This window comes from Lagopus leucura, unplaced genomic scaffold (genome assembly GCF_019238085.1).
Source record: "Lagopus leucura isolate 7727_CA_CO unplaced genomic scaffold, USGS_WTPT01 Super-Scaffold_73, whole genome shotgun sequence".
NCBI classification, from domain to species: Eukaryota; Metazoa; Chordata; class Aves; order Galliformes; family Phasianidae; genus Lagopus; species Lagopus leucura.
In genome coordinates, this window is record NW_024962252.1 from 44,049,879 (window position 1) to 44,066,799 (window position 16,921).

Below are 16,921 nucleotides of genomic sequence, written 5' to 3' on the forward strand. Positions count from 1 at the left end.
TGCTGTCAAGTCCACAGAGTTTCTCAAACAGACACTGAGTTCTTTATTTGCATCTTTAGAAAGCTCTGAGCTGCTCATTTCATCTTATATTAATCAAATGAGAATCAATCATTTATATATAATTCATATTATACACAAAGTACAGAGGAGTCTTGTAAACACAGCAAAACACTACAACATCTGTTATCATTAATGCTCTTTACTTTCTGCCATGTTTATCCATGGTCCTGTCATCAAAGGAAATCCCTCCTTGCTGGTACAGGAATCAGATGATCAGAGCCCAGCTCACCAGGGAAGAGGAGACACAACGCATTCTGATGCATGTCAGCACCATTCTATATACTCACTGAGAGCTGAAGGTGCTTTTGCCTCCAAATACGACTTACAGTGCTGTAAGTACCTCCTTTTTATGAAAGTGTTATGATCTCCTGGACAACCTTAATTTTGGTAAGCTTAACAGGGTGCGATGAAGATTCATTGTTCAACTTCAATGACTTATAAAGAGCAGCACCATGTTTTCCATCACCCATGTTGTTTGTCCAACATGCTGCAATTACATGTATTTAGACCAGTGATAGTAGTGTTCAAGTACACCCACAGTAGGTGTGTTTCAGGCAAGAAAAGTATTTTTTGGAACAGTGAAAATCACTGAAAACTGACTAACGTTAATTGTGTAAAATAATGAGGGTGAGATGAGATTGGTACATTACTTGAAAGAAAGTATACACAGAAATTTGGGCCTTACCTTGCTTTGCTAACGTCTGGCAAAATGAATGGCAAAGTTTGAGTCATGTGCTTCTGAAGGCTAAAAACTATTTTCTGTGATTTTGATACAGACCAGAAAAAAAAAATCTCCCCACTGAAATCTCTAAGAAAATACATTCAACATAAAAAGTGATTTCCCGCAATCTAAATCAGTTCAGACTTATCCCAGAGGGAGCTGCTCATCCTTTCTGCTTATTTCCACCCTGTTTCTTTTATGCCATCTCTTTCTAATACAACTGGGGAAACTGATCAAACACATTCTATACATACCACCCAGCCCACAGTCTCAGCATCCCAGCTGTATTCCTAACCTCACAAATTCACAGTGAAACCATCTCCAGGGTTTCAAAAGCATAACAGCTTTCATGAAGGAGGGCAGTGGGAGCTCTCTTAATTAACCCAGCTTCTTTGTGCATTTCTAGGCATGTCTCCCTCTTTGTTCACCTTCAAGAGTTTAATGCCAGCATAGAAAAAGATTTCTCTTCCATGAAGTAAAATCAGAGTATGCATTCTTACGGGTCTTCATTTTTTCCTAGCAAAGTTTTGGCACTTGGAAAAGCAGCTGGGGCCAAGAATATACATGGAAAAAGGTGAATTTTAAGCAGCCTACAGGTTTGCTGAATACTAAGAGGAAAATTTGGACATCCAGCCAGTTAGGTGAGCATCTCATTACCAGGAAGTCCTTCACTTACCACCCTGGCCAAGAAATTCAACCACAAAATCATCATTAATGTAACTCAAACCTTTCTGGAGGTACAGCAATATGAAATTCAACCTTGATAGCTTTGGTTTTAAAGTTTTTCCTCTTGGGACATAACTAACTGACCTGACAGCCATTTCCTAGGAATGGGTAGACGCAGGGAAAGCAGCAGGACTGTGAATTTTTCACCAGTTCTTTTAAGTGCAGGTCTATATAGAGCAGAAAGGTGTGGATAAAGTCACGGTAGGATGGATTCCAACTTCATTGTGTTCTGATTTCATTACCAAAGGTGTACAGTTTTCAACAAGGAAATAATATGATTGTACAGCACATTCAACCTGGGCTCAGAAGTTTTAAGACAACAAATCACCTAAGGATTTGCTTAATTTACAGCAACAAGTTTTTCAAAGGAGATCCCATGTGGATCAAGTTAGAGAAAAACAGAAATGTCTCAACCATTTCTCTCTGGCTACTAATAATTAGGTTTGAAAACTGAGAATCACTGTTAAAATGCATATGCTTCCCAAACTGAAGTAGTATGCGGCTGGATAAGATGCAACAGTCAACTTAAATTTGTAGCTTTTGAAGTTTTGGTTGACTGCAATATTTCTGTTACTGGAGAACTGAAACAAAAAGGCTACACTCTGGGTTTTGTTTAGCTTTTAAATACCACAGTATTTAAAAGTACCACAATGACTAAAAAGAAAGATGAAAACATGAAAGAAACAGAAAATTTTAAAGATCTCCAAAGTGAATTTGTGAAGGTAAGGCAGCTGCGTGCACCAGCCTGTTTCCTTATCATTATGAAGAAGCTGTCTTCCTTAGGAAGTAAGCTAAGTAAGGGAAGACTCTAAGAAATGGTCAAAAGGAATATCTGCAGTCAAGTTTTGACATCAAATCTTTTCTGTTCCCCCTGGACCCTGCCGTTCATGGCAACTTAAGGTATTCTCAAGCCTCATCTCTTTAAGAACTGTTTTGTTGAACAAACAACATAGATTTTATGTTCACCATAGAAAGAAAATCAGTTGACTACTTTGGCTAACTACTGATCTTTATTTCTTTCCAGTGTAGTATCTAACATGTTGATGCTATTTAATAAAAATTGAATTCATTAACACAATAGTCAATGTGATACAAATATTGCTCAATAACTAACTCCTCATTCTGTTTCCCAGGCATAAAGTGATCAAATTAAACCTCAGATGTGTTTCTTCTTGATGCTTTACTGTTCAGCTGTTGTTTGTTCTCATCATTTTCTGTAGATAATTTTGTAAAAAGAAACGCTTCTTCAACTGTCTTATTGGAAGGCCTTTTTACACATTCTTAATAGAGTATTTATATTCTTTGAAGAGATTGTAGCAGCCCCATCTATTGAAGGGTAATGCTCAAAGAAAACAACAGAAAACACAATTGGAAAACACAGTTCTACAAACACTACAAACTACAGAGACTTCTCTATATTTATCTGAATAGGATTTAGGCTACAAGATCCTGGAGGATAATTTTATAACTTCTTGATGTAGCCTCAGCCTCCTGCCTAAGCACATCAGACTGTACTTAACAGCTTAGTTACATCTGTGCTAGCAGACAAAGGCTCTCCTCCTGCTTCTGACGTAGTCACTGAGAATTTTGCCATGAATTCATATTACTGCAATTCAGATGTGAAATAAATGTGATGTATATTTTCCATGATATGATTACTGGATTTGGTTCTGGTCAATTACAGCAGCACGCCCAGGGCTATCAACAGGGTAATGATTAATGTCAATAAGCAACACTTCCTGGCATCTGCTGGCTGCCTGTAAAAAACAAAAAACAATAAAAATGTGGTGGCATCATCAATTTGCTGTCTGCAGCCACATGTAAACTAAGAATGCACAATTGCATGGAGAGCTGAAGCTGTGTATTATGCCCAAAAATAATGGGAGAGCAAACACGTTGCAAAGAGAACGCCAGACCAGCCATGAACATGGCTGTGCTTTAAGCTTCAGCATTTGCCTGTAGCATTGTGCACATCGCATGTAGAAAACCATCCAGCAGCACTCTGCAAGCACCTCACAAGACAGTGAGTAAGACTCAAGCCTTGCAGCACAGCAGGAAAGAGCTTAAAGTGAAACAGGTATGAGTGATCGCATGTGTGAGCAACTGATCTGGCACAGTGTGCTACTACAACAAAACAGTCCAAGCACCATGAGCAATGTGAGTGCAAGCCCTACTGAAGGAAGCACGAGAGCAGTCTGCAAGCAGCCAGTTGGGCCAGGGTCCTGCTGTGGACAGAGAAGTGGGAAATTCCTCCCAGCACATCCACAATGACTCTCAGCGTTTTAGTGAGACACATTCTGCTTTTCCCCTTCTAGATGGGCCTTCCAAATCAAGCAAACAGTTGCATCGCCCAAGCAAAGATTCTTCCTTGTACCTCAGTGAAACTGTTTTGACTCCTTCTCCTCAGATTTTGATGCCGTCCTAGAGACTGAGATGAACACTTCCCTGCACCATAGGGAGTAACGATGAGCATCTCTCATCCTTCATTGTTTTGAAGCAGGAAATGGCTGCAGAAAACTTCACAAAGTGCCCAGGCTGATGACATGGGACTGGTGGGATCCCTTCTGGTCAGAACGTAACCCTCAGCGGAACAATCAGCAATTTGGACATCCGAAAATTATTTTATTAAACAGCAGTTGTTAAACCAGTAGGAGGTCTTTTTCCACAACCATTCTTTAAAGCCCAAACATTTCCATGCTTCCTGTAATACTTGTGCTTAGTCACACATTGACAAATGCAAGGGAAAAAAAAACTCCGATCTGTGTGACAGATTTTTGGAACTGCCAAAATAATCTCTCTGAATTTTGCAGTCACTCAACAGCAGGAGTCCAGGAGGAGAGTGTTGAAAACAATCTTGTATTTATTCACTGGAGCTTTTACTCCATTTTTCCTCCAGAAAAGATTACCTATCTTATTCTGCTAAGGATGCTTTATCAAGCAGATTATACATCCCACTGCAGTTTAAAAGGAGCCAAGTCCACTTTCTGCTACCAGGACTTTAAGACTGACAAAGAAAGGAAGATGCTTTGCAATTTAGCCAAAATTTAACATGCTTCAGGTATGGAGACCAAAGGCACTTTTGGAGGACATCCTTTGAAGAGCATCCTGCTGTTTGGCAACCCACACACTCATATGAGTAGAAAGTCTCCAGCTGAGTTTGGCTTCCCCTGCTGCAATACATAACATGAACAGACATCACTAGGTCAGAATGCTGAAGAATCTAAGTATTTGAGAAGTATTAAGTATTGTAAGTAAAATTATTAGAATCACTCTCCAAATACCTGGGGAAGGCTGGTTGCATTCACTGGGCATGAGGTTGTATGTCATTAATCCAAAAATCTTTTTGTCTCCACATCAGAACGTCATGGGCTGGCAGCAGGTTTTGTGCAGGATACTTTCCATGAAAAGAGTATGAAGATAAGAAACTGCAGGTGCACTTTTTTTTTTTTCTTTTTCTTATTGTCATCCCAGAAGACCATAAATTCAACAGAATCTGTTCACATCCATCACATTTTTGAGGCATGTAATAAACAAACAGTGCATCCCTAGGTAGATTTTGAAAGAAAGAGATAAGTCTGGCTATTTTTTCAAAGGTCTGGCTTAGCACAGGGCTGGGATTGGATGTCAACAGTTGTCAACAGCAGCCCTGTGGTCTGGTCCACTGGTGGCACAGGCTTGAGAAGCCGGGTTTGCCGCCTGACCTTACTTGACCAGTTGCTGCTGGTCCTCCCTTTTTTCACCAGGTGAGCACCCACTAGCATGAGCAGAAGGCACAACTCTCCCCTATCTCTCTTCCTCAGGTTTATCCTCTCCTTCTCCCCTTTCTCTCTGCAGGACAACTTCAGTCCCTCCACTTTTCACTTCAGACCAGGCTTAGCCCATTCCATGCCCATCAGAACAATACAAATAACATCTTTAATCAGATAAAGCATTTCTGCAGCTCAAAGGAGTACTGTGAATAAAAAACACATTGAAACCCACGAAGTGCTTAAACAATTAATTATTTATGCCTTTGGGGTCATTTTGCTGTGATGGAGCAATAAGTACTATCGGGAAATAAGTACCCATGCTCATTCCCTTCAAAGCATACTCTGAGGTGGCCTTTGTAAATGAAATGAAAAATAAAATTCTCCAACAAATATGGATTGAGGATTGAGGCTTAATAGCATTTTCCCTCAAAATAAAGATGGCATTTATTATAGAAACTGTTCTTAAATTTCCTTGGCCAGGTCAACGCTGTGGTGACCGTGCTGGGGTAAAGCCACAGGGAGCAGTCTCCTGGAGAAGCAAACAGGAGCAATGGAGTGTGCATGATGAGCACCACCAAGACCCTGACCTCAGCAGGGTGAGTAAGTAGACTTAGCATTTTCTACACACCAGATAATTTTTTCACTTTGCACCTTTGTCCTGAGGCTCTCAACAGAGCAATGCTTCTTTTTTTCCCAGACTCTCCAGCTGCTGTAGAGCTTCCCCCCAAATCCCTGTAACTCGTGCCTTACCAATACAAGACAGGAAGGAAACATGCTCACAGTGACAGTCTCAACTGTTTTTCTCCTTGGCCAAAAATGTGGGAAACCTGTGGAGGCAGGAGAGAGAGGTGATGCACATCAGAGCAGTGAGGGGCCATGTCTTGGCGAGCCTGCTGCCTGTCTCTTCCCTTGCACAGACACAACTGACCATGAAACGTGAACACAGGATCAACAGGCGTGGCTCTGTCTTCATTGTGTCTTCTAGCAACTCCTCTTCACACAGAATGAACAGTGATGTAGGGCAGATCAGATCAGAGTTGATAAAAAGCTTGTATCAAGCTTAGTTCCTGCCTGTCTGTGCCACATGTCATGCCCGTGGGGCTACTGCATCTGCACAGAGAAGCCATTGAGCTCTCACCATGCACAAAATCCATGCATTGAATTTTCCTTCTTTGCCTCCAGCCATATGCATTCTGCTTCTTGCTAAGTCAAATAATATCTACCATGCTAGCTGTAAATGGCCCTTGGGAAAAAGGAAACCAGGGGGTAGACTGGTTGTTCCCGATCTAAGCTCACCCTGTGCCAATACAGCATATTTTCTAGAGTGTTTTTTACAATTCAGTTTAAATGACTCAACTGAGGGGTTTTGTATAACTTCTGACCACAGACTAACTGTTCTCACAGGAGGTAATATTTCCTAGTGTTTGGCATGAGCTTTCCTCCTTTTCATCTTAGCACTTGTGCTCCTTCAGCAATCCTCATCCACTTTTTTTCCTTTCTTCATGCTTGCAGCCTACAACTTTGTAAGTGGTCACTGGATTCCCTCGGCTTCCACCAAGTCCTTCACCACGCAGCACAATGCATCACATTCATTACTGTTATGCAAGTACCTAGACAGACAGGCTTTATCTAGCTGTTTTAATCTTTCCCATAAACCAGTCCTTAAAGTCCAACAGTGGTTTGAGTTCTTTTATGTGAATTCCCCCCAGTTTGTCAACATCAATTTGCAATAGTCTGATCTTTGGATAACTAGATCATCACAGTGCTGACAAACTATGACTATTTTCTTTTTGGTAAGTAACCAACTACATATTTGTTGCATTTTACTAATTGTCCTTATTTCTACCTCTGTTTTTTCACAGTTCCGTTACACTCCCAGTATTACACTTTTTGTGGTAAACAGCACCAAACACAATCAGATTCTTTAGTCTATAAGCAGCAAAGGTAACCATCATAAACATTTAATACAGCAAACTGATACATGAAACAAATAAAACCCTTACAAAAACATCCTCTCCCTACACAAGTCTCCTGGCAAACTGAGTGCAAGTGGTCAGCAAAGCCATCAAATCAAAACCTTATCTTTCATTTCGACCAATGTGAAATATTCTCCTGCTCTGCTCTATGCTCTCTCCTCACAGAGCGAGTAGACGTTTGATTAGGTACAGATTTAAACACAAAAAGATTTTCCAAGCCTCAGTTCCAAGTTCCACGCAATTACCCATTTGCTGGGTGTAACTCTCTGCGGGGTCGCCCAACTGGGGAGCAGAACAGAGGAGGCCCTTCACAAAGGAAAAAATATTCCAAGTGTTTCACCTCACAAGGAGTTCTTGAAAAATGTGCTTCCCCCCAGGAGACCTGGAGTTGTTTGTCTCATTCAAGGGCTGAGCGTTTTCCTCTCACTGGCAAACCGGCAAAGTAGTTGCCTGCTCATGCAGCTGAGTGAGTGGAGCTGCTCTGAGCTGACGCCAGATTTACACAGGAGCTCCTAAGGGTTCCTCTGTTGCCACCTGATAGTTCTGTCTACCACTTACTGAACCCTAGGTTTTGACCTCAGATAGACTGAGCAAGATGTAATCACCTTTTCTGCTCACCAGAGGTGCTGGCAGCAAAATAACTTTACAATCAGGGCAAAAAAGACTCAAGTAGTACACTATGGTCTGCCCCCAAAGCAGCCTTCCTAAGAGAGACTGCAATTGTTAGGTTGGTGGTCTTCCAATGACTGCGCAATACCGCCTCTGAGGATCTCACCTACAGAGAATAGGAGCTAACACTGGGCCCTGAGCTCTCAGATAATCAAGATTAAATGCCCTTTTCTTAACACTAAAACCAAGCCTAGAACAAGAATCTAACAAACTAGCTCTGACTAGATGACACCAAGTGGTCATTGCAAAATTTACATTTATTATTACTGGATCACTTTGGAAAAGTTTCACCCTTTGAACTGTAGTTTTGCAGCTTTGCCATTTGAATAATTTTATTCTTTTTTTTTTTTTTTTTTTTGTGGGAGCCAGTAAGTCTGAGTATTTTGAGTCTAGGAAGTGTGCTCACGCTCTTAAAAAATACAAGAAAATATTTCAACATAAGTTGCTGTTATATTCAAAAGCTGTCCTATTGTATATTAGCAAGATGCAGATTTTAAACACTATGTATTAATTTAATTAATGGTTAATGAAGTGACTAATAACAAGGTTATACAGACATACTTGTACAGAGCTCAATGAAAAGAATCCTATTAGTAAAACATCATAGGGCTTTAAATGAGACATCACATAGACTAGTCAGACACTGAACTACGGATTAGCATCAAATCTGTTACACCATTTTTTGAGAACAAGTGTTTGCCACTCCTTATACTCTTAGGTTTATATTATCTCTTACAAAATGTATTTGAACATATCTTTATTGGGCAATATACTTACTGATGTAGGAAAAGAGAAATTAGAAGCAGGTTTTCTGCTACAATTTTGCGTACAATGTAGAGTTATATACACAAATTTCAAAATGGATTTTTAAAAGTTAAGTCATCTGCTGGAATGTCTTCTGTTAGGATGTTTTCTTTTCTCCTTTAGATGACTCTGTGAAATACTTCTCTGGTCACTTTGCCAGTAACCATGAAACCCCAGCAATATATCAGAAGTCCAGCCAACCCCAAACTGCAAAACTGACTACGCTAAAAATTAACTCAGCAGGTTCTTCCAGTGATTTTGAAGGGCTTAAATTCTCCCTCAGCTATAGATCCTGAATCTGTTTGGGCACACATGTAAAAGCAAACGCTCTCTGTGCCCACTGGGAAGGGAAAACAAAGAAGCAGGTAATAAAATGGAATGTGGACACACTCCCTTCATTCTACAACTGTTCACAGCAGTGAAACTCCACTTTCTTTCTACAGGGTTATCACATCAAAATATCTCTCATTTTGAATCTGATCCCTGTAAAAAAAATTGTGCTTTAAATAAAAAAACTGTGATTTGAAGGAGAAAGGGAGAGCAATATGAAACACAGAGCGGAAGGCAATCTGCACTGTTGTCTTTCTTCTATATGCAGTAGTGACCGCAGGTACTGTGAGGATTTACTCCTGCGCTATCTGTGCAGGCTTGCCCTGAGGTACAGGGCCATTTGATCAACTGAGCTACATCAGCCACTTCGTAAGTTTTCTGCATGAGAAATACACTGGGGTCATTCGTTTGCCGGAATGTGCTCCCACTTCTCATGTTGCACTTTATGCCTTGGTCAGTGTTTTGTTAGATGAACTGGTCTGTACTGTTTCAACATTTAATCTGCTTGCTGACCTTTCCAGGTTCCTTTCTGTCACGTTCATTTCCTCATTGCTATTACAGGTCTTCTAAATTTTAAATAATCTTACATGCTTTGTTTAGCATCTCTACAGTAGTCTGCTTACTTACAATTTATGATCAGTACAGAAGAAATCAATGGCCCAACCAGCTCTGTCATTTTTTCTTTTGATTGTAATGCACTGCTAGCATTTCCTCTTTGTATTTGGTCTGTTAGATGTTTTTCTCTTCTGAGATCATTTTAACTAGCAAAAAGTTAGGATTCCTGGAGAACCTCTATCTGGAAGAGTGATGCTGAAAATCTAAGTGCTGTGGTTTAACCTGGAAGGTGGCTCAGCACCACCATGAGCCATTTGCTCACTCCAACTCTTCACAGTGAGATAGAGGAGAGAATCACTAACAAAGTAGAACTCATGGATTGAGCTAGAACTATTTACTAAGATAGAGAAAAGGAAAAAGATCATATAAATGTGTGTGTATATGTGTGTGTGTGTATATATATATATATGTATATCCACATATGAATGCATATAACAAGTGATGCGCAAGCAATTGCTCACCACCCTTGGCCAGCTAGCCCCCCAGGCAGCATTGGGGGCCAGAGATGAACTCCTCCCCCTTCATAACTCCTTCCACTTGATGTAATATGATACAGAATATCTCTTCAGCCAGTTTAAGTCAGCGGTCTTAATTCTGTTTCCTTTCAGCTCCTTGGGCCCTTCATTGAGAACGGCCTTGGGTCTGTATAACACTGCTTAGCAGCAGCTATAAACATCAGTGAATTATCAACACTGTTTTCCTCCTAGAATCAAAACATAGCATCATACCAGACACTCAAACAATTCAATCCCAGCTGAAACTAAGACATTACATCCAAATAATTTATGCTATTTTATTTTCTGGTATATGAACAAATGAAGCATAGGTTTGTTAACAACAAAAGTAATGATCTCCGGGTGGGTTACTCTAAGTGAACACATGAAGCACATGTTCTTTTGCAGTTCTGAAACCACAGGAAAAGCAGCACACTGGATGGAACCACACCCTGAGCACCTGCTGGGAGCCCTGCTGGGAACATGTCTTCAGAAGGGGGACATCCAAGTGGTTTGTACACATTGTGCAAGTACTGGCTTACTTCAGGTTGGCACTGCACTTAGTCTGAGTGATAATCCCATCTCTACAGTGAATAGCAGCAAGATTTTTCTTTGTCCTTGTTATTACTATTAGGGCTGCCTCTCAGAGCAGGAAAGTTTGTCAGCCCATTTCCTCAACAAAGAGTCCACATAGGAAACATTCTACTTCTGCTCCCTCTCTTCATCCCCACCCGAGGCAGGGAGATCTCTGGAGCTCATCCCTCTCACCTCTTTCCTCCCTGACAGACCTCAGGGCTGCAGCTGGCGCTTGGAATTCCCCTATCAGGAGCAAAAAATCCCCACTGATTGTGTCAACCCAAGTCATCTACTGAGGTGGACGCCTGATCAAGACCAAGTGCCACTACTCTGAAAGGTCACCTTGCAAAAAAACCATGTGTGAAATACCTCAATGTGGGGGTCTCAGCCACCAGGAGATCCAAGGATGAGGTGAAATTTTGGGGAGTTTATGGATATGGGCATATCTAGTAAATAAATACCCAGGTTTGCAATGCCTGCCGTTAGGCCCCCCAGAAATGTGAAGGCATTGCAGGAGATGAGCTAGCAGGGAGAGAGGGAGGGCAGATAATCTGGCTTTAGTGGACCAGCAGGAGAAGGGAGGAGAGAGTGAGTGTGGTAAGGGATGAGGGAAGGGGAGGACTGGGAAGGGCCAAGGAGGGAAGACTGTGTTTTGGGAGGGAATGAGGGTGCCAGCAGTGATGTGGTCAGAGCTGTTAACCAGAATGGTGAGCCGGACAGCCCAGAAGCAGACAGCAGAAAGTGTATGGGAAGCTGGAGGGAAGCCTCCACAAAGTCTTGTCTATCTAGCAGGAGAGTCAAAGTACTCATTGCTCTGATAGGAAAACCTGCCAGCCATACTAGCATGCAGTCTTCCTGACTATGCACACAAGAAGGTAGAGAGGACACCTGCATTAAAAACCATCAACTCTGGAAGAACTGACACTGTCAGCCACCTCTGAGGAAGCAGGCAAGACGAAAGGTTTAGGGAAGGGGAAGAAAAGATCAACTGACTGTGTAAAAGCCAAAGACCAGGGAGGTAGTGGGGGAAGTGTGAGAGCCTACCAAAACAAGATGTAAAAGATCTCTGCATGGCTGGGGAGAAGTTATTGCTTGAAAGCAAGTTCTGTGAGCTGGTGTTCTCAGGATGTCCTCAGGCCTGACCCAGAGATGGGTGCAGGAAGAAAGAAGGGAGCAAATCTGCAGTGTGCCCCCCCAACAGTAGCAGAAAATTAAGGGACAATCAAAAGCTGGAAAAAAGGCTGAGGAGCAGGGCCTGCAGACAATCAGGGAGGCCAGTTTTTCACACAGGAGCGATGGTTTGGAAGAAGAAGAAAAAAAAAAGCTTCAAAAAAGGAAGCTAAAAATGCTAAAAATCTTCAGTAAAAATACATTCCGTGGTGACAAACAAAGCAACAGAGGAAACGTGAAACAGAGCGTCTGTGACACTCCCAGCACCAGGCCTCAGCGGCATGGAAGCAGCAGGAGTGCTGACAGGCAGTGGGGCTGAGGAGGCAGCAGGGCTCTGAGGGACCCCAAGCCCCACAGCCGGTGTGGCCCAAGTCCCAACACAGAGCCTTGGCTTCTGTCAAAGGTGAGCACCAGCAGCCGTGTGAGCACCAAAAGCAGCGCGTTCTCTGGCAGGAATTTCACGTCCCTTGGTTAACATCTGCCACGGAAATAAAACACATGAAGAAACAACTTACCAAGCAAAAGAAAGCATTTAGCGTTTTGGAAAGCCCTCAGTCTACACAGAATTTTTCGTCTCTTGCACCACAAAGAGCAGTTTTAAAAGTCACCAACAATTAGCATGACGTGTCCTCAGAACCCCGGTGAGAGCGCGCTTTCCTCCCAAAGAGAAAGTCTTATCTCTTTTCCTCTAAATTAAAGCACACATTTATTTTATTATTTTATCCTGAATAAACTGAAAAGGTGCATAGAATAAAATGAATCAGAAAAGATGTTATACTGCTGCCAAAGCGATACAAGATTTTGAAGGAGAGAAACACATTTGCCCCCATAAATCACAAATACCTTGACAGCATCCTTTTATTTTAGAATTGAGAAGAAAATTGGAACTAGGCCCAGCTTTTCCAGAGAGCTCTTCAATTTCTTTATTCAAACAAAAGCCATATTCAGTCAACACAAGATTTCCCAGTTAAGCCCAGCAGGATCAGATGCAATGTTAACTATAGGATCAGAGAAAAGTCCTGCTTCAGAGCAGGCAGTTCTAATACACAATGCTGAGGACAACCAAGACAACAGCAGTTTTTTTCCCTCTGAAAAAGACTGATGGACAAAAGGGAACTTTCAGCTGTTTAAGATGGTGGTTCTCTTCATAGACACACATTCATGGCAGCATTTGTAACTTTGAGTTCATGGAAAAACAGGTTACCTTTTTGTCTTAAGATCCTTAACTAAATTCTATGGCGGTGGAAGTTTCTGGCTCTGAACTGCATCTATGCTGGCTTATTTTGGGAACAGATTTTACCAAGGATTTATTTTGCCTCTGCATTCTTTATGGCAGAGATTGAGAAAATATTTTCATTAATAACTGTCAGACGTCACAGTTTCTTCTACTGACAAGCAGAAGTGGAGCATGTCCCTTTATTTACCCAGCTTTACAGGGATCTGTATTTTCACAGTCATTTCCAGGTGCCAACAATGACTACTGTTACTGAGGAAGTGAAATAAAATACCACAGATCTTGCCAGAATATCTGGGGTTGCTTATTTTTGTTGTATGCATAGTCTATACACAGGGGTATTTTTAGAGCATTAGGTGATGTGCTTTATTATTAACAGCTAGATTTGAAGCCTGAAGATGATTTATACCTTTCTCTCATATAGAAAAGTTCAGCTAAAGCCACTGTTTCCTTAGCACTTTCCGAGAGCTGGTTTCTTCCTGACTCTCTGGAAAGCATCTTGGTTTTTATTTTAAAAAAACAACCAACAGCAAAATTCAAATAATGACAATTCTCCAGCTTCTGGCAACTGAAAGGCACAAAAGAAGTCCCGCTTGGAGTGAAACCACTCAAGAAAGAAAGGAAAACGTTGAAGCAGACAGTAGGATGGGGGGGAGGAATGGGAAGGAATAAAAGAATCCCTCCAGTCCAAAACCCACCAAGCTTTGATTTAAAAAAAAATAGTAATATCTCAGTGTTCCCATTTTTGACAGAAGATGTGCTGATGTGTTCATCTGGCCTTTCAGTAGTTACATACCATGACTTAGTCAAACTATGCTACATCACTGCGAAGATTTAAATAGCAGCGACTTCCAATAAGAAAGTTATGCTAGTGTGTTGATTTTTACAATAAGCATTTCCATTATAAAAAGATAATTTTATACCCACTGCAGCTTCATCCGTTTTAGTAGAGCTTTCTCTAAAACAGATTAAAGTTCATAATTCATGAAGTGCAGAAAGCAGTGAGACGAGGTTAGGTGCATTTTTGTTAGGTAATTAAATGACCTGATTTCCATTAATAAAGAAAGTGCCCTAGTTCCCATTAACACCACTGAAACCGTTCATTAAGATGACAAAAGTTAGACAGTTCTTAAGTCTTGGCCCACAGTCTTTGAAGAAAACACGGAACCAAAGCCAAGGAGTTGTTTGGTCAGAGTTCAAAATGCGCAGCAAAGCCTTCATTCCCCACTGCTATCTGTCTTGTGCGGCCGTGTACAGCTGCGTACAGAGCCTGTAGAACACTGCCAGGCAACAATTCTACACATGTGTAGAAAATCAAGTCCTGGGTTTTGAGAAACCTACGCACCGAGTGGAAGGCAAAATGCTGCAGTTACCAGGAGTATTCAACACAGCAATTTTAAAATGTTAGCAGGCTACTACTATCTCCATTTTACTGATAGGAGACTGAAAGAAAGAGACAAAGCAAGCTAACCTAGAGGGAAAAGCCCACAAAAATTAATAAGAGTTATTTTTGAAGTGGATTAGTTAAACCACAAACAATTCTACGCAGACAACCATTCAAAACTAAAGCTGCTTTTATTCTACTCAGTGTTATTTTATTCTGAAAGTGAATTAATTTAAATCAAATTGCAGCCACTTTTGTTGTGAATAAGACCATGCAAATTGAGGCTCAATACAGTTCACAGACACTTCTAATTTACACCCTTTGTTAATAGAATTAATTGGTCTGAGTGCCCAAGCTCACAGAGGAAGCATGCAAAGGTGTGAGGAGGGAAGGATGAGGCTCACGCCTGCAGCCCGACTGCAGTGTGCCCCTGCAGTCCAGGGGTGCCATCCCGCCATCCTTGTCTTACCATCCTGCACAGCCCTGAGCCAGAGGACATTCTGCCCTTCCCCATCACCTAGGAAGCAGTGACAGCTCAAGCATTTCATGCATTTAACGAGAGTACCGCACAAACAAGCAGCATCCACTGACTGGGGGGCAGGAGGCAGCACTTGACCCGCAGGAGTGCATTCATTGATCTCTGTAGGCACCAAAAGGTGGGGAATGCAAACTGCAGGGCATGTGGAGCTGTGCTTTCAGTTGGCAGCCTGAAAACCCAATAGCTGGCTTCACCGAGAGCACATCTGCAGAGGTGCTACTCAGTGATAACCACTGAAAGATGTCACTGCGAAGGATTTACAAATACTCACTATATTTTCCTTCCTTGTTTTTTTTTTTTTTGGTTTTTTTTTTTTTGACTCATCATCAGCTTGACATTTTGTTTTCTTAAAGCAAGTCTCCGTGCAATTTTTATACTTCCCAGAACTGAAATAAAACGAAACAATCTGCGGGTGTGAGTGCAGCCCGCCAAGGGAGCACAGCTCTATCACTGCACACTCATGGCTGCAGCCCCACAGCAGCTACTGAAGGCTCAGCCCCATTGAGACCTGTTGGCAGGAGCCCTGCCAGGCTGCCAGGCTGCTTGCTGCGAACTGGGACGAACGCTGCACACCCACACATACAGTCCTGGCAACGCTGCATGCCTCTACTTTTATCTCCCTCACATTCGCAACACATGATTTCCTCGGTTCTCTGCTCTTTCCTCAATCTGTCAGAACCACTTTGGTGTGAATGGCAAGAAATCACCTCAAACTTCTAGTTGGAATCAAATCAGGTGGGGAAAAAAAAAGAAAAAGACAACAGTATTTTTTCTTGCTTTTACTAGCAGTTACCGATGAGTCCATCAGTAGGAAGAAAATACAGCTTCCTTGTTCTCAGCCATGGCTGTCTCTCCTCTACTGTTCTGAAAGCTTCCCAGTAAGAGAAAATAAAAGCTGCAGAACACTTACTCATATGGGGCTGCTCACAGTGTGTAGGAAATGAGATGCGTTTGTTTAGAAGTCAGATGGTAAAATACAAGACACAACTCCATGACAGAAGTTTTAAGAGCCATAAAGAAGCTCAGAACAATCTTGAGTGCCATGGGATAGAGCTGCTGGGTGACAGCTGCTGCTCTGTCGGGACGCCATGCCCAACTACTGCACCTTACACGTCCCCCACTGTCTGAAAGGAGCAATCCCAAAATCTCTAGAAGCGCTCCCGGCCAGCGGGATCCGTGGTCCCGCGGCGGCCACCCCGCCCCAGCCTTCATTTGCACCGCACTTCTGAAGAGGGCAAAATGGGGGATAAAAAACGAGAAAAAAAAAAAAAAGCAGCCATCCCGGAGCACCGTTCCCCCGGTTCCCCCGGCGGGGAGCGGCTCGGAGCGATGCTGGACGCCGGACCTGTGCGCAGTCTCCACCCCGCTCCGCCCTTAGGCCGCCCGGAGGCTCCGCGGCTCCAAGCATAGCAGTGCCCTATGGCTGTTACCTCGGGGGAAAAAGCGCTGGAGAACGGGAAGGGATACATTAACGCGAGCCCTACTTGCTCAGGAGTGGTAATTCCTCTGCAAGCAGACATACAGAGAAGCCCCGCTTTTCTGCAGTGGAGGGACGCGCCTCACAGCACCTCTCTCCGCCCGGCAACGACGGAAAAAGCGGACAGCGGCTGCAGCCCGCAGCTCCTGCATGGCCCCCACCGCGCACCTGCTGCCGGCTCCGGGCGGGGACTGGCAGACAGTGCGGCATGGGGGAGCCCAAAATGGCCCCCGGGGAACGGGTGGGTTGGGGATGGGAAGGAAGAAAAAAAAAAAAAAAAGAGAAAAAAGAGATGAAGGAAAAAAAGAAAAAAGAAGAGAAAAAGAATAAAAGAAACGGGGAAAGAATGAAAGAAAATCAAGAAAAAAGAGAAAGATTAAAAAGAAAAGCAAGAAAGA

General features: G+C 42.5%; 1 long non-coding RNA gene across 4 annotated transcripts; it reads right to left on the reverse strand.

Annotated features, from left to right (window-relative positions):
* Positions 1 to 50: 50 nt before the first annotated feature.
* Positions 51 to 16,846, reverse strand: LOC122191012. 4 transcript variants are annotated; one of them, XR_006182281.1, is made up of 5 exons: positions 12,406 to 16,846; positions 6,007 to 6,083; positions 4,789 to 5,052; positions 3,882 to 4,677; positions 51 to 3,264 (listed from the first exon to the last, which is right to left on the reverse strand). It is a non-coding gene; the product is annotated as an uncharacterized LOC122191012 (long non-coding RNA). The 4 variants fall into 4 exon arrangements; XR_006182282.1 differs by lacking the exon at positions 12,406 to 16,846 and having other exon boundaries at positions 6,037 to 6,862; XR_006182284.1 differs by lacking the exon at positions 12,406 to 16,846 and having other exon boundaries at positions 4,789 to 4,901; positions 6,007 to 6,862.
* Between the last annotated feature and the right edge of the window lie 75 nt (positions 16,847 to 16,921).